The sequence below is a fragment of the Chrysemys picta genome, chromosome 7, assembly GCF_011386835.1.
Source record: "Chrysemys picta bellii isolate R12L10 chromosome 7, ASM1138683v2, whole genome shotgun sequence".
Lineage (NCBI taxonomy): Eukaryota > Metazoa > Chordata > Testudines > Emydidae > Chrysemys > Chrysemys picta.
Window position 1 is genome coordinate 91,289,289 of NC_088797.1, and position 24,425 is coordinate 91,313,713.

The following is a 24,425-nucleotide window of genomic DNA, read 5'->3' on the forward strand; positions in this document are numbered from 1 at the left end:
CAATTTGACTTGTTTAGCATCTATTGCATTTTCCCAGTTCTCTGTGCCCTCTGGTAGACCCCCTGATGCAGATTCCTCTGCCTCTTTGGGGAAGACTTCTAGTTCGGGCATGTGCTTGGGTCTTTGGCCAGGAAAGGGTGTACTACAACCATACTTGTCCTTGGCCCCTCCCTCTGGAGCTTCTCTGGGCTGGGCCCCACTCCCTTGTGAAGTTCCTCCCATGAAGAGATTCCCCACCCCCCCTGTCTTGGAGAGAGAGTTTTATCTCTTGCAAGTGTAGCAAGAACAGCAGCTTTCCCTGGGGTGCTCTGGACCCCTTTGGGCACCCCACTTTCTGTTTCCAATGGGTCAACTGGATAGACCCCCTCATCCTGGAGACCTGACCCCCAGGTTTCCCTTAAAACCTGATCCACAGGAGAGGGGGCTGGCATTTTGAATGCAGACTTTTCACCCTCCTCCTGGGAAAGCCCCTCCCCACAAAAGGTGGGTGGACTCTCTGGCCCCCCCCTGACATTCCATCTGGGCTTCCCTCTTTGGGCTCCCCTCTGGGTCCGACACTCTTGTGTCCCCTGAAAGGGGAGGTGATCCTGCCCCAGCTGTGGACTCACAGCTACCAGCTAGGACAGACCTCTCACTGGCCAGCAAAATCCCTCCCCTTCCACTCAGGTTGGGCTGGCACTCAGCTATAGAGCCCTTGGGGCCTGTTCCCACCACAGCGGTCCCCAGGACCCCAACTTCCACCTTTGGGACACACGCCTCTGTGCACCCCAGGGCAGGCCCGGACCCCTGCTGACCTGCAACTTCCTGGCAGTCAGCAGCTGTGGTGGCCTCCTTGCTACAAGGTGGTACATCCCCCTCCCCCGGGGAGATGATTACGGGACAGGAGCTGGCTTCATCCAGCTCCTCCCTCTAGAACTTCCCTTGAGCCCCAGGACTACAGGAACTGGCTACAACCAGCCCTGCCCCCGAAGCTTCATCCTTTACTGCTGCAGAGGAATCTAAGAGACACTCTCCTATTCCCCCAGCAGTCCGTGTGACTTCCCCCCCCCCCCCCCCCGGGACTTTTAGCACAAGATTCCTTCTCACTGCTAACCAACCCTGGGACAGATTCTGCCACACTAAAGAAATCATTCCCCAGTAGAAACGGTGCAAAATTATGTGCCACCGTTGCAACTGTCAGCTCAGCCTGCAAATCCCGAGTTTGCATGTGTACTTTAGCTAAAGGTGCAAGGACTTTGTAACCCCCTACCAGCTCTAATTCTGCCATTTTACCTGGCAACAAATCCTTTTCTTGGATCAGGTCCCTCCTGACCACCGAAATCTCAGCACCCGTGTCCCTTAATCCCAGAAGCATTTGACCATTCAATTTAACAGCATGCATATGCTCATTGCTTGGTTGTGTGGAAGCAAGCTTTACAAATCCTGTGTGGAAAGAGGCCACAGCCTGGCTCTGAGAAGCCGCAGCTTCACTCAGTAAGGGACACTTATTCCTCAGTTACAGAATAATGATAATTGGCTTGAAAAGTCATATTGAACATTTCCAAAACTTTGTGGTGTCTGCTTCACAAAGATTTTATTAAAAAAAAAAAAGCAGAGTGGTATTTAGAAAAGGTGAAAGCTATTTTTGATATAAGATATTAGAGAAAGATATAACCTAATTGCCAAATCTTAGAACTGTGATTCAAGGGAAGTTGGGGAAGGGTAGCTTGTTTTTCTTTATCATTCAAAGTTGTATTTGAAAAGGATTGACGAAATCGTGAACGTTTCCCAGGAGCTTAATAGACAGATGCAGTGAACTTTTCCTTTTATAAACCTGTTGATAATGAAGCTTTCCTAATCTTTTCTTACTGTTGGCTCATTTCTGAAACTCCTGTATCTCATACGGGGCTCAAACATGACCAAGTTGTCAACATTGGCTTAGGACTTTAATTCTGGTGGGTCTTGCCCACATGCTCAGGGTTTACCTGATCACCATATTTGGGGTGAGGAAGGAGTTTTCCCCCAGGTCAGATTGGCAGAGACCCTGGGGGTTTTCACCTTCTTCTGCAGCATGGGTCACTTGCAGGTTTAAACTAGTGTAAATGGTGAATTATCTGTAACTTGAAGTCTTTTTTTTTTTAACTGTGGTTTGAGGACTTCAGTAACTCAGCCAGAGGTTAGGGATCTATTTCAGGGGTGGGTGGGTGAGGTTCTATGGCTTGCCATGTGCAGGAGCTCAGATTAGATCAGGGTGGACAGATTAGATCCAGAGCCACATGCGGCTCTTCAGAAGTTAATATGCGGCTCCTTGTATAGGCACCTACTCCAGAGCTAGAACTACAGGTGCTAATTTTCCAATTACCGGGGGTGCTCACTGCTCAACCCCTGGCTCTGCCACAGGCCCTGCCCCCACTCTATCCCTTCCCGCCCCCTCGCCTGAGCCTGTCATGCCTTGCCTCCTGCATGCCACGAAACAGCTGATCGGGAGGTGCTGGGAGGCACTGATCGGTGGGGCTGCCAGTGGTTGGGAGGCACTGGGAGCAGGGAGGGGGAGCATATGGGGGGCTGCTGACATTACTGCGGCTCTTTAGCAATGTACATTGTTAAATTCTGGCTCCTTCTCAGGCTCAGATTGGCCACCCCTGGACTAGATGATCACAATGGTCCCTTCTGACCTTCAAGTCTGAGTCTATTTCAGTTACAAGTAGCTTCATCTTCAATGGGATTTGAGTGCACTCAGCACCTGTGTGAATTTGGCCTTGTATGGGTCCCCCTTCCAATTCACAAGAAAATTTACTTTATTTGCAGTGAACTGGAAAATTAGAAGTTTTTCAGACACATTTAAATTCTATGACACTAATACTTCAACATGTTTGGCTCTGAGTTTCACAGAGCAGGGAACTCACCCAGATGAAACATATTCTGGTTGAACTCCTGTTGTGTACATCCTTTATGTTGATAATTAGTGACTTGGATTCCTAATTACCAAAGTCTTTCCAAGAAAATGCAAAATCTGTTAATGAACATCCCAGGCTTCATTTCAGTGGGTTTTTTTCTTATTGGAAGCTGCCTCTATGAGAAATAAAATAAACAAACACCAAGTGCTAGGTTCTCCACAGTGTCTTTGGAAGGGCAAAACCCTAATTTAATGAAGTGTAAATGTCTGCTAGTAATCAATACACACATACATAAACACACACATACACATGATATATAAAACATAAGCAGCATGACTAAACCATGTATTTCCTGTTGACCAGGTCCTCAAAACTCTGAGGCAAATAATGATCAGCAATTTTTCTTTCAATGTGAATATGCTTTAAGGAAAGCTACATCACAAAGTATGCTATCCAAGAAAGCAGCTGAATAACCACATTTCCTTAAAATCACTTTCCTTCTGGAGAGTTAGTTTTCTTGTCACAGTCTGCTTTGTATACCTTAAATTTCCCCTTTTTTCTGGTTGAAAACTAAGGGTAACAGGATAAATTATTTTGTATTTTTGTTTATATTTTTAGGTTTATATATGATAAGAGCATTTTCAATACTCTGTACATGGTTACATATTGGAGTAATGCTTTCATGACATGCTGCTTTGACTGCTGAAGGCCATGCTCTTTAAAGATTAACTTCAAAAAAAAGTCACAGGGAGTGATACACAGCCTGTTCATAGGGAACTCTTTGCAGGGTGTACAGTGCATACCTCAGGGCATTAATGAGTGAATTGATGGTTCAGATCACAAGAAGGAAATCAGCTCAGCAAGTTGAATTTTTCCTATTTGATAGAGAGCTGCTTCTTGCTGGAATTAAATTTCACAGCCTGAGTTGTCCCTCTTTCCTCAAGTTGTCAACTTTTTAAAATACAGTGTTGGCTTTAGACAAACAGTTTCTGTATGGGAGAACTTGGAATTATTTCAGGTTCTTCCTTCACAGCTGCCTGCACTGCAAGTTGGAAGTTGGGGGTGCTGAAAAATTGAGTGAATGAGTAGTTACTTTACATCGTCTTAAGGAAAATGCAGCTGAAGCATAAATGAAATATAAGAAGGGTGCTAGCAATCTTTATTTAAAACAAACAAACACAAACTTTTACCCATTGCAGCTGTCCTGGCAGCTGTCCTAGAATGACATGAATTAGACCTTGTTGTTTTGTTTAGCTTGGCAGTACTTCCATAAAAGCTATTTAAGTAAAACCCCTAATAAACACTTCAGTGCTGCTGTAATTCTGCCACTTATGGGTTAACTGGTCAAGAGAGGTAAGAAGCTACATGACCACTTCAGTTGTCATTTTGAGCAAACGCCTGAGTTACTTTTATTTTTCTTTTTACTAGTTATGCTTGTCATAGAACCTTAATGAATGATATTTTCCTGCTTCGTCTAAGTCCTCAAGGGCCTATGTTGTGCTGACTTTCCATAGTAAAGGAGTTGGTGGGGAACTGCTTTCACAGACTGTCAATTCACTTATGCCAGTGAATTGAAGCTCTGTTTCATAACAGGATGAATGTGTTGCTTCTTCAGTGCATCCATACTCTGTCAGGCCAGGAAATGGAAGTCTGGGCTGGGATATCAAATGTAGATGCTATATGAGAGAGTCTGAATTGTATGTGCTGCTATTTTATGTTAATAACTGCTAGTGCTTGATTTGCAGTGATCTTAATAAAAGAAATACCCAGTACTTCTAAGTTTAATTCACAGGTTAACTATATATAATTTATTCCTTTAGGTCAAGTGGTATAGCCCTTGGGTTTTTGGTACAGAAAGTGTCCAGTTGAATCCACACTGATGACCTATGGTAATGGTTGTTCCATGAATTTATAGGCAAGAGATGTAAAGAATGCAGAGGCCGTAGTATGCTCTTGATTGCTCAAACCAGTAAGCAAACATGCTTCTGCATTCTGACCAATGTGCAATTGACAGAGACTTTGCTGTAAGCCCTGATAAAAGGGAATTAAAGTAATCCAGTTTCCTGGGCATTTTCAAAAGTAATGTCATGACTCTAATAAACACCTCCATTCAGAGCCTTCCTTTCTTAGCAATGCTTTATTGTCCACTGCTACTCTAGCAATACTTTGGACAGTTACAGCTGTGATGGGTTCGTCACAGAGACCCCCTTGGGACTGTCACCTGACGTGCTGAAGTTACCTTGGAGCCTGTTTTCCCTGCTAGCCTGGGACTCCAAACCCACCTTGTTGAGCCAGACACTCTAGCCTGCTGCAACACAGACTCGGATCTGGTCCACACCCCCAAAGCTGCAGACTTTAACCAAAAACTGCTCAGCAGGTTACTTGTCTTCAGCAACCAGACACCCAGTTTCCAATGGTGTCAAGTATTGGGGGTAGCCCTGTTAGTCTGTAGCAACAAAAACAACAAGAAGTCCGGTAGCACCTTAAAGACTAACAAATTTATTTGGGCATAAGCTTTCATGGGTAAAAAACCCACTTCTTCAGATGCATGGAGTGAAAATTACAGATGCAGGCATTTTATACTGACACATGAAGAGAAGAGAGTTTCCTCACAAGTGGAGAACCAGTGTTGACACGGCCAGTTCGATCAGGGAGTATAGCTTTTGTCTCTCTGGATCCCTACCCCTCCTTCTAAATGGAAAAGTACCTGGTTTAAGATGGATTCCAGTATACTGTGACATGGTCACATGTCCTGTGAGACTTCATTCTTCCAGGGCTGGCCCACAGGTACCCAGGGAGGTTTTCAAGTAAACAGAGCCATTTACAACCAATTGTCCTAGTGAATGGGAGCCATCAAGATTCTAAACCATCATCAATGGCCCACACTTTGCATAATTACAATAGTGCCTCAGAGTTATACTTTATATTTCTAGCTTCAGATACAAGAATGATACATACATACAAATAGGATGAACACACTCTGTAGATTATAAGCTTTTTAATGATACCTGATAAGAGACCTTTTTCATAAAGCATATTCCAGTTACATTATATTAACACTCATTATCATATTTCCATAAAACATATGGAATGCAACATCACAACAGTCTTTCCAAATAAATTACTATTTACAAACACATGAAAAAGTAAGAATTATAGGATTTTTTCTGTACTTTACTCTAAATATTAATGTAGGGTGTGGGTGTGCATAGTAAAAAATAAATCCTGTGATATTTATAGATTGAGAAAAGTAGAAGATGAAATCCAGAAATAGGTTCAGCTAAGAAGTAACACAGGTCACTGTCAGAATAGTTATCCTGAAGACCCTGTCCTTGTTTAATGTCCAATTTGCTCCAATGGAAACAGGAAGAAATTATGGAGGGAGAGGAACTGGATAGTTCGAGTGATAAAATAATAAGCATCTGAGTCAGCTTAACCAAAATTGCTATTAGTTAGCCCCTCTGAAATGTGTTGGTGTTCAGTGTATTTTCTTGTGACAATATATTTTTAGTGCATTAAAGTGATGCAGTCAAGGTTCATATTAGCTGGGTAGTACAAGGAACCATGTATTGCTGCACCTTACGTAGTAGCATGAATTGCTTTTAGAAATAGCAAGTTTCCAATCAAAATATTATCCTTCAGAAAAAATGGGGTTTCATAAAAATGAATTTTTTTCTCAGGAAAATGTCTTATTTTTTTAATTTAAATTCTTGATGGGACATTTCAAAATGAAATGTTTGTTTGTGTAGCTTTGAATTAAACTGTTCGTTTCATTTGTTTTCGAAAACAAAACATCAGATTTTTGTTTTCATACATCTTCCTCTCCCTGTCTTATCACTATATGAATGATGGGTGATACTTAAGAGTAATTTTTCTTCTTTCTTTTTATTAGGATTATTCCTTTGGTAATGTTACAGAGTAGCAAAAGCTGTAGAAGCTTTAAAATTACAGAATGGAAAAAGGAAAGAATGAAACAGGAAGTGTGTGTGTGGATAAGGCAGGTATCGTTCATTCTGTTATATTCAGGACGAAAAGGTAGAGAAGCACATAAGACAAAATTCAAGTCTTTAATTTGAAAATATTTTTGAAAATCAAAATGCAACAAAAATTATATTGCCTAAATGGAAATTTCACTTCAAATTCAAAATTGTACTTGGATTGAAATTAAATATTTTGTTTCATTTCAATATTTCTCTTCCTCCCCCTCCCAAAATGACACAATTTCAAATGAAAATAAATTTAAAATTTTCATGAGGGGGGAAAAAATGTGGGTTTTTCAACCAGTTCAAATCATTTCAGCTTCTGATGCTGTCCATCTTGTCCCTTTTTATGAACATTAAAATATCTGTTTTCATTGTCATATATATTTTTAAATACATCATTTACACAGGAATTCCTATACTGGATAAGAACTGTGATCCATGTAGTCAAGCACCATGTCTCTGACAGTGTCTGGTACAAGATTCTGCAGATGAAGGTGCAAGAAACCTTCCCACTCCCACCCCCCAGTCAGTAGATAGCTATGGGCCCTAATCTGACCCCATCTTTATCTCTAACAATCACAGATTGGCTTAGATCCTGAAGTATCATGTTTTATATCTTTTCAAATTTTACATTATTTAATGCTAATCTAAATATTCTTTTTATCCATATAAATTCAGTCCCTCTTTGGATCTTGCTACATTATTGTCCTCACCAACATCCTATGGCAATGAGTTCCATAGTCTGTCTATGTATTTTGTGAAAAAGTATTTCCTTTTAACGTTTTGAATTTTGCACCTTTCAGATTCATTGAATTTTCCCTTGCTGTTTTGTTACAAGACTTGGAACTTCTGCTCTCCCCATCTATGTTCTCTAGACTAATAATAATTTTATAGAGTTTTCATGTCCCATTTATTCACCTCCTTTCTGTGGTAAACAATTCCAGTCTTTTCAGTCTCTTCATATGAGAGCTTTTCCATGTCTTATTTTTCTCACCAGAGTGAACGGCTTCTAATTCTGCAATATGCTTTTTGAGATGAAGTGACCAGTATTGTACACTGTATTAGAGAGGAGCATATATATAAAGGCATTATAATATCATCTGTATTATTCTCCATCCCATTCCTCATGCACTCCAATATCTTGTTTGCTTTTTTGGCCCAGCTGCCTACTGAACAGAGGTCTTTACTGAGCTTCATTGATTATACAAGGGGGTGAAGTAATATACTGTTGTTGGAACAATTTCTGTTTGTGAAAGAGACAAGCTTTTGTGCTTATACAGAGCTCTTCTTCTGGTCTTTGTAATTGATTGGTATTCATGATCTTAGAGGAGTTTCGCTGGCCTCATATTCTCCTGAATATATCTGTCTCATAATGGCATCATTTTAACACAGACTGAGCAGGCACAATCTCTATGTTCCTTACTTGCATACAGAGGTTGTTGAGAGGTACATGGAGCTGAGGTATATAATTCTAGAATGAGAGCGTATCCTATGAAAATAAAATAAGTTGGAAAGAAAAGATTTTTAAGCAACATGAAATTAATTTATGCAACTCACTGTCAGATTAATTTACATGAAGCAAAGACTGCATTTAAAAAAATACATCTTAATCTGAATAAAAATACCATGTGTAGTTCTATTTACTAACATTATAAAAATTGTAATTTTTCTGTTTCTGATGATGATTGGGGCATGAGTCAATTTCCTCACATAATACTGTGCTATTAGATGCATTCAAAGATCTTAAATGCTCCCTTTTGAGGCATGCGGTACTGACCACTATAGGAGACACGATACCAGACGAGGAGGACCATCTAACTGTTTAGTCAGATACTATGGTGATGAGTATTGTGTATCTCACTGTAGTCATTTTGTTTGGTCTCCTGCACTCAGAAGGTGAGGGTTAGAGTTTCTGGGAGGTATGCAATGTATTTTCACCTTTAATACCTCATTGTTTTAGTAAATGACAGCTGGGAGATGTATGCAGTTTTCCCTTACAGCGTCATCCCTTTATGTCATGATGTCATGCCAAGGTGTTAAGGAAAGGTTCTCCAGGGTTTAATCATCCAGAGATGTAAAGGGTGTTCAAAGACTATTGAAAATGCTTTGCAATAGTGATCTACTTATCTGAAGTACTTACTACAGCAGTAAGAGCCATATATCTTAAATGTATTTGTCCTCACAGTACTATGGGAGATAGGAAGTGCAATTATTCCCATTTTACCGATGGGGAAAACTGAAGCACAGAGAAACAAAATTACTCTGAACAGCGCTGGGACTTTAACCTGGGTCTTCAGAGTCTGAGACTATACCCTAACTACTGGCCATCCTTCTTCTAATCTGACATTATTGTGATACTAAATCTTTTCTGTATGTTGATGTTTACAGTTTTAAAAAAATCTTTTGTCTTTAACAAGTTTGCTATCATGTCTAGTTCAGACTGGAATGCTGTCACTTTTGTATTTCTGTAATTACTATATTCTTGGACACCTTAAACAGCCTCCACACCTTAAAAGCAGAACAGTTCTGACAATAATAAATAACATAAGCACTGACCTTTTGGTCCTGAGGAGAGTGTCTGCTTAAGAACATTCACTGTTTTCTGCCTCAGTGCAGATTGACATTTGCAAACTTGGTAAATTGCTTATTTAGATGTAAATCAACATAGAGGAAAAATAGTGTCACCTTGACCAATCGTCATGGCAGTGGCCACATAATACCCTTTTTAAAGTGAGAGATGATATATCGGGTGAATCAAGAATAAAAATTCCATCATGGTTGCATAATTAAAATGTGAGTTGCTTTTATGTATCGCCATGGTAGGAAAGCATGAAAAGAGTCAGTAAAAATATTGAAAGATCTGCCAGATGTCAGTTAAAATTCTTCTGATGAGTTTGCTTACCACATTTTAAAATATAGTAGTGCAAGGAGTAAGAGTGTTTGTTTGTGTTGGGGTGCAGGATGGGATACGATGGGGTCCTTTAAAAGGTATGTGTATTTCTAAACAAGTCTATTAGTGACTAAAGAGAAGTGAATATATCCTCTTCACCCACCAAACTTTGGGGTTTCAGATAAAGTGTGACCTGGATTTGAACCACTAGGATTTAATTTTGTTTTTTCCATGTGGTCTAGATCAAAACCGTCCATTCCCACTATATTCTATGCATAAAAATTTGTTTTCCTTTACCAACACATTAAACTGTGATAACTTATCTTAATGTACATAACTTAATGCCTCCTGGGGTTATCTTCCTTTGAGATCTACAGTATACGTTAAAGCTCTGATTCTGCAATTCATCATGTTGCAGTGTGAGCCTTATCAACAGAATATAGTACTTCAAACAGCATATTTATGTTATAGACCAAAAATAAAAAGCACAGTTAGTTGGGTGGGCAATGTAAATCAAGCTGCTAGTGACTGAGAAGCACTACACTGAGCCATTTCTCTTTGCTAGGGTAACCACCCATCCTGAATTGGGCGGGACAGTCCCAAAATGCAGAGTTTAAGTCCTGGTCCTGGGCTGAATGATGCCAGGACAGCATTTGTTCCTGTTTCCCTGCAGCACTACTTGGCACCTGCCCGAGGCAAAGGGGCAGTGCCAGCCTCTTCCTGGTGGTGGGACGCTGAGGTGGATCTTAGTACCCCCTTTGCCACAAGGTCCTGCCCCTGTTCCTCTTCTCCCCAACAAGGCCATGACCCCTGGCCAGGCCAGAAGCCAGAGTGGGGCATTAGTAAGAGCTGCCCAGGGAGCCTGCGGTGGGGAGCCCCAGACCCTTCATCTGGCTTGGGTGGAGCACCCCACGGGGTTGGCACACAGGCTAGGTGTTGTTCTTGGGCACCCAGCCTGGGTCAGGTGGAGGGTCTGGGGCTCCCAACAGCGGTCTGGGGTCCTTAGATGGCCGGGGTGGGGCCTCGGGTGAAGGGGATGGGCAGGCACAGGACCATGGATGGGGTGGGCAGAGCTCCTGCATGTGTCCTGCTTTTGCCTTTTGAAAAGTGGTCAACCCTGTTTTTAGTTGGTAATTTCAACACATTTTTGTTTGTGTAGAATGTTCCAGAATAAGCCTCCTGGCCTGATTGGGACATATGGGGACTCCTTTACTACAAAGAATTTTTAACGTTTTGGGTATTTTTTGAAGTGAGGCACTCCCGTTAAGAAAAGGTAATACTGTCTTTTGGGTCTTACCTAGGTTTATTCATTTTTTAACAAAGCTTTCTATTTGTAATGGCCAATGTCATATACAGTTAGGGAGTTGGGATGAGAAGATGGAATTAAGTGATGTATTGATGGTTGGGGCTGTTCTAAGAGTGGAAATGACAATGCTGATCAAACAATAGTTTTCTTTAAAATGAAAAAAAAAAGCTTAATCTGAATCCTATTAAAATATACTTAGTGCATGCTTTAAATATGCACTTTATTTCTATGGAGCAGCAATGATTGTAGATAATTCATCACGAGTATGTCATCAGTTGGAAACTGGCAAGTAACATGCTAGTTTCCTTTTTCAAAATAAAGTAGCACTCTGAATTTAAAGGTATCTTCAAATTGTAGTAATCTCATCCTTTACATGGGAAAGTCCCTATTCACAGATAAACCATTAAATAATCTCAATGGTGAAAATGGAAGATAGCTATTAATAAAAAATCATAAGTTGATGGAGATAGAATCAAGAAGAAATAAGACTAGCAGGCTTTCATAAATGAAATCCACCAGTATCCCTATTAGCACTGGAATAGTTATTATGAAACACAGAATAAGTGCTCCACTGAAACATCTAGTTATAATATACCTTCAGATAGTTACAAAATTATAAAAACAAGGTATCGCAAATTCTTTATTTTCCAAAATGGTGGTGGTTTGATACATTTGCATTGCATTGTCGAGGCATGGCTTAATAGTGCATAGCTTTACACTACTAATTTGATCTATACTGATCTCTCATTAAATGTTTTACTTTGAATTTGGATACTCACAATTAGTATTTCATTCAGCAAGTGCTGTATACAATAATGCATGATATATGTGAAGGCACTGCAACATCATCATCAACTCTAGATTTGGGATGTTGCCATTAATTGGGTCATGTCTTGAAGAGGCTGGAACAGATCTTTACACAGCATTTCTACATCATTCTTTAGGCATGATTTCTAGCCAGTGCAGGCCACAATATATTCCTGTAATCTCAGTTCCTATTGTAACCATCCAGACTTGTTGAAAGCGCACAATTTTCCACCTCTGCCATTTCCAGTAAATGTAGGGTCAAGGAAAAGTTCTAGCACAAGTGTCCCTTGACCTTTTACTATGAGACCCAGAAGATGATGGTCAAAGTTGTCAAATGGTGATCAGGTTCCTCCACTCCCCAACCACATTGCAGGATGGGACACTCTTCCTGTGCAACATCCACAGCTCCGTCACCCGCACCCCAGCCATAGTCCTCTCCCAAACCCTGAATCCCTCATTTCTGGCCTCTCCCTGGAGCCATCACCCTCTCCTGCCCCAACCTGGTGAAAATGAGTGAGTTATGGTGGGGGAGGGTAAGCAACGGAGGGAGGGGGGATGGAGTGGGCGAGGCCTCAGAAGGGGCAGGGCCTTGGGGAAAGGGTGGGGCAAGGGTGTTCGGTTTTCTGCTATTAGAAAGTGGGCAAACCTATGGGCATCCAGCTGGCTGGAAGCTGTGACTTCAGATTTGTGGTAGCATTCACTGGTGCAAGGAGGTAGAAATCGCACTTTCCTGGTAGGGGCGGTGAGTTGGATGGGCTTGTTGTGCCTGTGTTCTCTTATATTTTCATCAAAATGAAAATCTTTGCATTAATTCTGTAATGAATTTCATCACAGCATTTGGATTACTCCTAAGGGAGCAAACTTTAAGCAGAACACTTCTTTAATGTATTCAGGTTCCCTTAGTTAGTATTCAATTGCATGATTATTTTCCATGGGAAAGGGCGGGCAGGTTATGCAGTTATCTCTACAGCCTTATGGCTACTGTTTTTGAATCTGCCAGTAGGGAGGCACTTTAACATTCGCTAGCCAGTTCACTCATTTTACTGTATTCCCAAGGTAAGTAATAACCCATCTGTAAGTCTTTGGTAAGCAAAGATGCTGTAGAAGTTATACAATAGCACAAAAATTCTCAATCAGTTCTGTACTGTGACTCCATTTTCCATACAGGGACTACCCTGGGACCCAGGCCTGCTCCAGGGTTTTTGCCTCCCCAAGCGGCGGACAAAAAAAAAAAAAAGCTGTGATCGCGATTGGCGGCAGCTCCACTGCACCGCTTTCTTCTTCAGCGGCCATTCGGCAGCAGGTCCTTCCCTCTGAGAGGGACCGAGGGTCCCGCCACCGAAGATCCCGACGTGCCCTTTCCCCTTGGCTGCCCCAAGCACCTGCTTGCTGGGCTGGTACCTGCAGCTGGCCCTGCTGGGACCCCACACCTACTTAGCAATATGGGAATGGCAGGATGGTTGTGACCCCATGTTCATGGCCTACTGATACAGAACCTGGGCACTAGCAAGTTAATAGTACTATACTCCTTGTAGGAATATAATGTATCTGTCACTTGGCTTTTTTGTGCCTACACACACTTATTATGAATATTCTGGTTGTGATTCAGTCAAGGTTGCATTGAGTTTTCCTACTTAAAGCAAAGGCTCAGCTTCTTTAGTTTGTATAAAGATATAGTATTATCTTTCATAAATTTAGAATACAGAATCTGTGGGTAAAGATTGAATTGTCTGAGACTTTTCAAATAAATGTTAATTACTTTGCATTAAATTAATTTAAATGGTCCTTTTTTGTGATTTTCCCTTCCCCCTTTCTTCAGATATCACTGCCTAACAAATAGCTAACCCTTTGAACTTTCCACATAGTTAAGGCTCATTGGAAAACCTGTACATTTGAGGAACTTAGGTTGCAATTCATCAGATGTTGTAACAATTGTTGTATAGAAGTTTTGACGTTATTGCCTTTCTGCCCTTGTAAGTTACAATGGAACTGAAGCTGGCCTCAGCAATGATGGCCAACATTTCCCTACAGACTTTGCTCTCCTTTCTCATTGGTCCCCGTGGGACTGAAACCTGATTGCTCTCAGGGAAGGTGTTCATTCCCTGTGCTCTATGGCTAGTAAACTAGACAGGAAATGAGGGGATATAGGGGGAGGGTGAAGGAAGTTGCACCTCTCCAGGGTTTCCCCCACTGCTCTCAGCTCAGTTTGCTGGAAGAGTTTCCAAACTTCACAAGTTTTGCCTGGTTCTCCCTTGAGAAGGTGACCAGATGTCCTGCTTTTAAAGGGACAGCCCCCCCCCCCGCCTCCTGCCCATTTTTTTCACAGTTGCTATCTGGTAACCCTTCCCTTGAGTCCATGTCTCCTATACTGCTTCCTTCAATGATCCAGTGCTAGTATGGTGGATACAGAGGAGTAGAAGAATATTTTACAGTAATTTCTTTCTCCTCTTTGAAGGAGAGAGAGGCATGTCTGAAAGTGTTTGGAAAAAGGGACTTGAGGTTAATCTGTCTGAAGAGCACTTGTGAGAAAAGAGTACAAAGACTGTGTGAAATAAGACTTGGTAAAATAAGATCAACTTAAGGTAGAATGGAAATGCTGTTCAATTCTTGAAAAGAGTGGAACATAGTCAATGTGTTCTATCTTTAAAGAAAAAAAAATACTGCTTCTGAAAGGTCTCATACTGATAGCAATATTGAGCTAAGCCAGTTGTTATGATGACTCCTGTCCATCAGGAACTGAATCGAGCCCACCAATGTATTTTACATAGGTCACAGAATATCTGTACTATCTTGGGTTGATTTGACCCAGTGTGGTACAATTTAAAGGCATTGCATCAGTTTATTATATTATTTTAGAATGTTATGAAGAATCCAGTATAAAAACATATGTGTTCCTGTACAAACTTAATCCTTAAATAATTCTGGCCCAGTGCCTCCTTACCACATACCTCACTCTGACCCCTCCCTCACTTTTTAAGCAGCTTTCTTGACTTTTTTCTCTTCTTTCCCACTTCTTCTCTCCATTTACTCTCATCCTGAACCTCTCACCGCTTTACATTCTGACCTCATCTGTCCCCCAAGAAGGAAGATAGAAGGCCACAGCTGGGAGCCTGTACCAGGTGTGACTTTCTCCTTTGTGGGGGATGAGATTCTTTGCTCTCAGGAGACAGAAGAGAAGATGAAGTCTTTATGTTTAGTGAGTAAAACAGGATGCTGGTGTCACACTTTCTCCATGTTGACCAGTGGGAAGAGTAGAGTTTCCCTTGGGAGCAGCCTCAAGGGAGAAGGGAGCCACACCCTCAGAGACTTGCGGCTATATCAGTTCCATGCCTGGGGCCAGTTAGACAGGCATAGCTGCAAGGTCTCAATGTGTGTATGAGATGATGGTGTAGGGAGGAGGGGTTTAGGTTTATTACGAACTAGGAACCTTTTGGGATAGGAGGAGATTGTACAGAAAGGATTGGCTCCACCTAAACCAAAACAGAACCAGATTGCTGGCATGTAAATTTGAAAAAAGACAAAATGAGGGTGTGGCAGAGCGACAACTCACCATGCGGCGCCTCCTGCTGGTTGTCCAGGGAATTAGCTCTCCAGCTCCGAAGCGCCCTCTGCTGGCTGATGTCCCACTTCCCGCTGGCCCCCATGTCCTTCCCAGACCCCAGTGCCCCTTCCCTTGGGGTTCTGCCCTTTACAGTACCCCCACAGTCTCTGGGTCTTCCTTCCCAGGGGAACCCCCAACCCTCTATCCCCACCTTGCTTCAGTGGCTACTGCCACTCATCATCTAGCCCCTGCTCACTGGGGCAGACTGCAGTCTATAAACCACTCATCATCAGCAAGGGGGGTTTGGACCTGCTGCCTTTGCCTACCCTGGGCTGCATCTCTGCAACCCCAGTACCCTTTCCAGCTTTTAGCAAGGCCTGCAGCCTGGGGGTTTTGCTAGGCTGGAGCTTCCCAGCTCCCTCTGCCCTTCCCCAGCACTGCTCCTGCTCAGATTCCCAGGCAGCCAGGTCCTTCTCTCTCAAGAGGCTAGAGAGAGTCTATCTCAGTCTCTGGCCCTCAGCCCTCTTATATGGCCAGCTGTGGTCTGATTGGGGCGTGGCCCCACCTGTGACTGCTTCCCCCAATCAGCCTAGCTTTTCCCCCACCGCAGCCCTCTCCCAGGGCTGTTTTAAGCCCTTCAGGGCAGGAGCGGGGTGACTACCCTGCTACAGGGGGTTTTAAAATAAGGCTTTGGGGAAAGCTAACAGGTGTGGAGGAGCACATAGGTTCAGAGAGATTCTTTAGGAGAGGATCTATTAATGGGGATTCTCTATATCCTAGTAAACAGGAGAGCACAGAAGTTGATTAAAGTACAAATAGAAATTGAAGTGAAACAGTGAAATGAAAAAGTCCCAGTCAATTATATCACATAAGGGCAGACAGCTAAAAAGTGTCAAAGTTGTAAGTGCTTGTATGCAACTATTAGAAGTCTAAATACTAAGATGGGTAAATTTGAGTTGCCTGATATTAAATGAGGGTATTGATATAATAGGCATCACAGAAATTTGATGGAATGCTTATATTCAATTGGACATGGTAATACCAGGGTTATAAATATATAGGAACGATAGAGTAGGTTGTGCTGGTAGGGGAGTGGCACTGTATATGAAAGAAAGCCTGGAGTCAAATATAGGAAAAATCTTAAATAAATCAAACTGTACCATAGATGGAATCCCTATGGATAGAAATGCCATGCTTGAATAATAAGCATATATCCATAGGAATTTACTACTAGGATGCTGGTGGTGGTTGTGAAATTCTCAGGGATATTAGAGAGGCTAGAAAAATAGAAAATTCAGTAATAACAGGGGATTTCAACTATCCTCATATTGACTGGATACATGTCACCTAAGGATGGGATGCAGAGCTAAAGTTTCCTGACATCATAAATTACTGCTTCTTGGAGCAGCTGTTCCTGGAACCCACAACAGGAGAGGCAATTCTTGCTTTACTCCTAAGTGGTGCACAGGATCTGGTCCAAGATCTGAATATAGTTGAACCGTAATAGAGACCATAATATAATTAAATTTAACATCCTTGGGATGAGGGGAAGCCCACCCAGTAGTACTTAACTTCAGAAAGGGGAACTATACAAAAATGAGGAAGCTAGTTAAACAGAAATTAAAAGGAAAAGTCACAAGTCACAGTAGATTTGATAGGTTTCAGAGTAGCAGCCGTGTTAGTCTGTATCTGCAAAAAGAACAGGAGTACTTGTGGCACCTTAGAGACTAACAAATGTATTTGAGCATAAGCTTTCATGGTCTCTTACAGTTGGTATGGCTACTTCTACCTTTTCATGTTCTCTGTATGTATAAATATCTTCTTTCTGTGTGTTCCATTCTATGCATCCGATGAAGTGGGCTGTAGCCCACAAAAGCTTATGCTCAAATACATTTGTTAGTCTCTAAGGTGCCACAAGTAGATTTGATATATCTTGACTTTAATAAGGCTTTTCATACTGTCTCACATGATCTTCTCATAATCAAACTAGGGAAATGCAACCTAGATGGAGCTACTATAATGTGGATGCATAACTGGCTGGAAAACTGTTCCCAGAGAGTAGTTTCTCAGTGGTTACAGTCAAGCTGGAAAGGCATATCATGTGGGGTCCCTTAGGGATCAGTTCCGGGTCTGGTTCTGTTTAATATCTTCATCTATTATTTAGATCAGTGTTTCTCAAACTAGGGTCCACGAGGGTGCTCCGGGGGGGGTCTGTGGGCCCCGCTGATCAACTCCTCCCGCTCCTTCCCAGTGCCTCCTGCATGCTGGGGAAGGCGCTGGGAAGAAGGGGGAGGAGCGGGGACAGGGCACGTTCAGGGGAGGGGCGGGAAGAGGTGGGGCAGGGGTGGAGTGGGGGCAGGAAGGGGTTGAATGGGGGCAGAGCCTGGGGCTGAGTGGGAGGTTTGGGGGGTCAACGAAAAATTTAAAATTCAAATTGGGGTCCTCGGGTTGCTAAAGTTTGAGAACTGCTGATTTAGATAATGGCATAGGGGGTACACTTATAAAGTTTGCAGATGAGACCAAGCTGGGAGGGTTTGCAAGCTTTGGAGGATAGGGATTAAAATTCAAAATGATCTGGAGAAATGGTCTGAGGTAAATAAGATGAAATTCAATAAGGACAAATGCAAAGTGTTCCTTCCTAAGTGGAGTAATCAGTTGCACTCACACAAAATGGGAAATGACTGCCTACGAAGAAATACTGCGGAAAGGGATCTGGTGGTCATAGTGGATCACAAGCTTAATATGAGTCAACAGTGTAACACTGTTACAAAAAAAAAGCAAATGTCATTCTGTAATGTATTAGCAGGACTGCTGTAAGCAAGACACTAAATAATTCTTCTGCTCTACTCTGTGCTAATTAGACTTCAGCTGAAGTGTTGTGTCCAATGCTGGGCACCATATTTCAGGAAGGATGTGGACAAATTGGAGAAAGTCAAGAAAAGAGCAACAAAAATGATTAAAGGTCTAGAAAACATGGCCTATAAGAGAAGAGTGAAAAAAATTGGGTTTGTTTAGTCTGGAGAAGAGAAGACTGAGGGAGAACTTAAGTTCTCATATACATAAAAGTTTCTTACAAAGAGGAGGGAGGTAAATTGTTCTCGTTAACCTCTGAGGATAGAACAAGAAGCAATGTGCTTAAATTGTAGCAAGAGTGTTTTAAGTGGGACATTAAGAAAAACTTCCTAACTGTCAGGTAGTTAAGCACTGGAATATATTTCCATAGGGAGGTTTTGGAATCTCCATCACTGGAGATTTTAATGGGCAGATTAGACAAACACCTGCCAGGGATGGTCTAGATCAGGGATTTTCAAACTTCATTGCACCACATCCCCCTTCTGACAACAAAAATTACTATACCCCCCCAGCAGGGGGACCAAAGCCTGAGCCCACCCAAGCCTAGCCACCCCAGACAGAAGCCGGACAAACTATCAATGAGGCCGCTGGATGATCAAAGTGCTAAAGGAACACTCATGGAAGATAAGACTGTTGTGGAGAAGCTAAATGATTTTTTGCATCAGTCTTCACTGCAGAGAATGTGAGAGAGATTCTCACACCTAAGCTATCCTTTTTAGCTGACAAATCTGAGGAACTGTCCCAGATTCCGGTGTCAATATTAGTTTTGGAAATAAATTGATAAATTAAACAATAGGAAGTCACCAGGACCAGATGGTATTTACCCAAGAGTGCTGAAAGAACTCAAAGATGAAATTGCAGACTTCGAAGTGTGGTACATAACATATCATTTAAATCAGCTTCTGTACCAAATGACTGGAGGTTAGCTGTTGTGATACCGATTTTTTTTAAAAAAGCTTCAGAGGGGATCCTGGCAGTTGCAGAATGTTAACCATAACTTCAGGCAAATTGGTTGAAACTAAAGAACGGAATTGTTGTGTTCATTTATGTATCTGATTTGTTGGAGAAGAGTTAACACAGCTTTTGTAAAGAAAAATCATGCCTCGCTAATCTATCAGAATTCTTTGAGGGGATCAACAAATGTGTGGACAAGGGTAATCCCAGTGCCCATATATAATGTATTTGGACTTTCAGAAAGACAAGGTCCCTCACCAAAGGCTCTTAAGCAAAGTAAGCAGTCATGGGATAAGAGGGGAGGTCCTTTAATGGATCAGTAACTAGTTAAAAGACAGGAATCAAATGATAGGAATAAATGGTCACTTTTTCCAAAGGGAGAGAGGTAAATAGTGGTAAATCATCCAGTCCTGTTCAACATCTTCATAAATGATCTGGAAAAAGGGGTAAAAACAGTAAAGTGGCCAAATTTGCAGATGATACAAAATTACTCAGGATAGTTAAGTTCAAAGCTGACTGGGAAGAGTTAAAAAGGCAACTCACAAAACTGGGTGATTGGGCAACAAAATGGCAGATGAAATTCAATATTGATAAATGCAAAGTAATCCACGTTGGATAACAGAATCCCAGCTATACATACAAAATGATGGGATCAAAAATAGCTGTTACCACTCAAGAAAGATGTTGGAGTCATCAAGCAAATGTTTCCAGAGAACAATCCATAATACACAGCAGCAGTAAAAAAAAAAAACAGGCAGAATTTTAGGAACCATTAGGAAAGGGAGAGATAATCAGACAGTAAATATGCCACTATCAAAATCTATGGTTTGCTCACAGCTTGAATACTACATGCAGTTCTGGTTACCCATCTTGGGAAAAAGGGTATGTTAGAATTGCAAAAGGTACAGAGAAGGGCAACAAAAATGATTAAGGATATGGACGAGCTTGGATATGATAGATTAAATAGACTGGGACTGTTCATCTTAGAAAAGATACAACTAAGGGGGGATAAGATAAAGGTCTATAAAATCATGTGTGGTGTGGAGAAACTGAATAAGGAAGTGGTATTTACTCCTTCACATAACACAAGTACCAGGGGTAACCCAGTGAAATTAATGGACAACATGTTTAAAACAAACGTGGGTCCATACATCTTCACACAATGCACCATCAACCCATTGAACTTAATGCCAGGGGATGTTGGGAAGGCCAAAAGTATAACTGGGTTCAAAAAAGAATTAGATAAGTTCCTGGACGATAGGTCTATCAATGGCTATTAGCCAAGATGGTGAAGGAGGCAACCCCGTGCTCTGGGTGTCCCTAGCCTCTGACTCCAAAAGATGGGAGTGGAGGTCAGGGGATGGATCCCTCGAAAATTGCCCTGTTGTGTTCATTCCCTCTGAAGCACCTGGCATTGGCCATTGTTGGAAGACAGGATATTGGACTGGATGGACCATTGGTCAGACTCTATCTGGCCATTCTTATGTTCACCAGAACATCCATCTCGGGCTATAGGAGTTGTCAGACTGGATCAGACCAATGGTCTATCTTGTCCAGTTTTCTGTCTTGTATAGTGGGGCAGCAGCAGCAGTGCCTTCTGAAGAAGAAACTGTGTGATAGGAGTTATAGGATATAACTCCCCCTATCTCTAGGAGAAGTTTCCTATAACCCTGAATACCTTTGCTTTCAGCAGGGCTCCATAATGGTTCTGGGGTCCATCTATGTAGATCTGATTGTAGGATTTTCATTCTAAAGGATCATTTTCTGAAGCTCATAATTTTGTCAAACTTCTACCTTTTAGGCTGAAATTTGGCACATTTGTTTCTAGCCTAAGAGCAGGTTGTTTTGGAAGTTAGAGAAGTTAGAGAAAAAACAATTTGCCTGTTTTAGAGACTTCAAAGAAAGAGGGAAATAAAAGGAGATTTTACAATAATAAATAAATAAAAGTTATTTTAATCAGCACTCTCACACATACAGGAGGTTGTAGAAACTTGTAATTTGGCAAGGACATATTTCCCATGTTACAGAAGTGCTTTAAGATGATCCAGTGAAAATTAGCTTTCATGTGTCCATGAGCGCACTGAGTTTTGTAGGGGTTTTTTTTGTATGTATGTATCTATTTTATCTAATCTACCTATAAAATAGGTGCCCTGCTGTAGAGAAGGCCACAAAGCAGTTTCTCTTCTTGCCCCAGTTTACAGTTACTTATAATTCTGAAATCTCAACTTTTAGGCTGAAATTTTCCAAGGTCACTGCAAATTTGTGGGGTTTGTTGTTGGAAAGTTTGAGATGCTTTTGAGTGCTAGAACATGAAAATTCCACCCTTCTCTCTCTTTTAAACAGCCTATAGCTGGAGAGAAGGAAGTTTTGAAAGCTGAAATTTGACATGGAATGAGTCTTCGCTTAGAAGCAATTCACAGCCTTTTACTATTATTTTCAAGACCACTTAGAGAGAGAGATTGAGTCTGCTCTACAGCCTTAGCTAAGAGCCATATAGCTTTAGCTTGGGCACTAAGCTCCAGAGGTCCCTGGGCTTCGGTGAGCAGGATTGAACCTGGGACCTCTGGTGCTTAGTGCATGAGCTAAAGCTATATGGCTCTTTGCTATGACTGTAGAGAAGACTCACTAATCTCTCTCTAAGTGGTCTAGGTGCCACTGCATGGGACAAAGCACCACACCCAGGCGGTGTGTGGCTTACATACTTTCCCTAGCTGAGGAAGTACATCCCGAGCTTCAGAGACTTCACAGTTGAAATCCCAGATGAGCCCCCACTTGTAACACCGACAGACCCTGGTCCTTGGTGGGTGGGATCAAACCTGGGGCCTCTGGAGCTTAGTGCATGAGCCTCTACTGCATCAGCTAAAAGCCATATGGCCTTTTGCTAAAGTTGTTGAGCAAACTCATTAATCTCGCTCCAAGTGGTCTCGGTGCCACTACATGGGACAGAGCACCTCACCCAGGAGGTGTGTGGTTACACATGCACGATAGATTTCATTAGATAAACTCATTTAGCATGTACTTAAGGAAAGTCATGCTGAGCTTTCATGAGAAGCTAAGTTAGCTTCTCAGACAACTGGCCAGTCTCCTGTATAGCTGAAAGTGCTACAGAGAATGGAGTATGGCTGTCTACTGGACTACATAAACTGCACAGGGGCTGAGGTTAAGAGTTCAGACTACTGTAGATCTTGTAAGGAGTGAAGAGAGCTTCCTGCAGAGTTTGTAACTTTTGCCTGTGGTGCATCTTCCCTACTTGGGTAGTTCCTCTGGTGTGACCACTTACAGACTTTCTTCAGTGTGTCAGGGGATCTATGCCTTCTTTGTCCCAATTCAGAGAAATGAAGTGCTTGTAGTTGTTCTTTTTCAGCATCTGTCCTGGAAGCCAATGTGAGGGGAAATGTTTTGCCAAACACTGCATGTTTACTGGGCAATGGAGTCACAGTTAGGACTGCTTCCAGCAGCTTAGGTTAGGGGGATAGGGAATAGCATGAATGTTAGCAAAACATTTGACCATGTTTAGTTGGTTGAATAGAGACAATATTTGTAAGGTTCAGGGCATTAATAATTATATTTGCCAATCCCTACAGAATGCATCATTCTGTGACATCACAGCAAACTCAACTGGAGTATGAAGAGACCCTCAACAGTTTGGTAAGTCTCAGTTTCTAACATAGGCAGAAAAAGAAGTTGAAAAATATGGGCTGGTATAAAGAAGACATTGCAAGAATAAGGAAATTCGTACATCAGAAAACACGAAATTAAGAGAATGTAAGATTAGAATGGGGGAAGAGGGGAGAACAACTGAATTGACAATCAAGGTTTACCAAAAACAAGGGTCAGAGCCTCTACTGCTGTAAATTGTCATTGCTCCTTTGACATTAAGGGAAAACCAGCTGAAGATTTGCCCCAATATATCCTCCAGTATGTAGGTATAATGGCCATCTTTTATTAATTACAGTGCTTTTCGTTTTGTTTTGTTCTCCTAATGTTGATCTCTAGGTACTAGTGTTTTTAATTCTAAAATTTATATCTATTTATTTTTTATTTTGTGGCAATATTAATCCTTAACATTTTCTTTTATTTTCATTTATGGACCCGTACTGCATTCCAAAAGATGTACAATATTTTAGCTAATCTTCTGCCCACAGTACTTGCACAGCTAAAACCTATATTTTTGGAGTTGTACCAGGTTTAGCCACAAAACCCCCACAAAAATTATTTAGACCTAGCGTGAAGTCATACAATGGTATAATTTTGTCCTGGTGATTAATTTTGTCCCATAGATTAACATTGTTATTGTGTGATATATCACAAGTTGCACTGTATATTTTTGTGAGCTTTTGTGCCAGCTTGTTGTGCAAACTGTCCAGTAACTCTATTACACATTAATGCTTTAATAGCTGAAAACCCTTGCTGTCACACAGGTATGGCAGTTGGGCCAAGTAACCCACTATGTGTGCAGACTCCCTTATGTAACCAGTGACATTGTTGCATGAGAATTAGTTGTAGAATAAGGGTGGCAATTGGTTGAGTTACCTCTGAAATCATAATAGTCTAGGACTCTTGGCATGGCATAGTTACCTTACGGTAGCTATAAACCACATGGGTGTAATTTGTAAAGTCAGAATGGCTAAGAATTTAAAAATTGGATGATAACAGATCACAAATCAGAGTGATTATTGTACCTGGAGATATGCTAAACAGAAAGAGCTCTCAACCATGTTCGTAGCTGTTTCCATTCCTTCACATTGACTCAACAGACATTCTGGACTTTAGAATGTCTGTCAGTGGGTCATTCTGGACTTCAGAGTGACCCATTGACAGAGTGTCAATCCTGGAATCTTATTTTATAGATTCTACATTAGGGTAAATTTGTCAGTGAACTTATTCTTAACATTAAAGTAAACAAGTGTGATGGTACACACATATCACTGGGAGTTATCTACACATATGTCATGGATAAGTCTGTACTGGAGGTATTAGGTAAATGTCTGTCTCTGTGCTCAATAAATGAGTACAAGCCAAGGAGGAGCCATGTAAAGGAGAGTATTCTGCCATCACTTTCTGGCTGTCACACTTGCTTTAGACATAACTTTATATATTTACGTCCACATAGTAAAGTAGATAGTTAAATCTAATCATACATGTTTTATTACCGTACCTAAAGGTAAGAAAGACCTATTCCTTGGTTTGGTACAATTCCCAAAGTCTTGCTTTC

General features: G+C 41.5%; 1 protein-coding gene across 1 annotated transcript in view; it reads left to right on the top strand.

Annotated features, from left to right (window-relative positions):
• PCDH15 (protocadherin related 15) overlaps nucleotides 1-24,425 on the top strand; it is a 1,392,890-nt gene that overhangs the window by 518,218 nt on the left and 850,247 nt on the right. The window contains exon 4 of the mRNA XM_065552026.1: nucleotides 22,795-22,858. The gene's annotated coding sequence lies outside the window, so the exon portion shown is untranslated. The remainder of the gene's footprint in view (nucleotides 1-22,794; nucleotides 22,859-24,425) is intronic.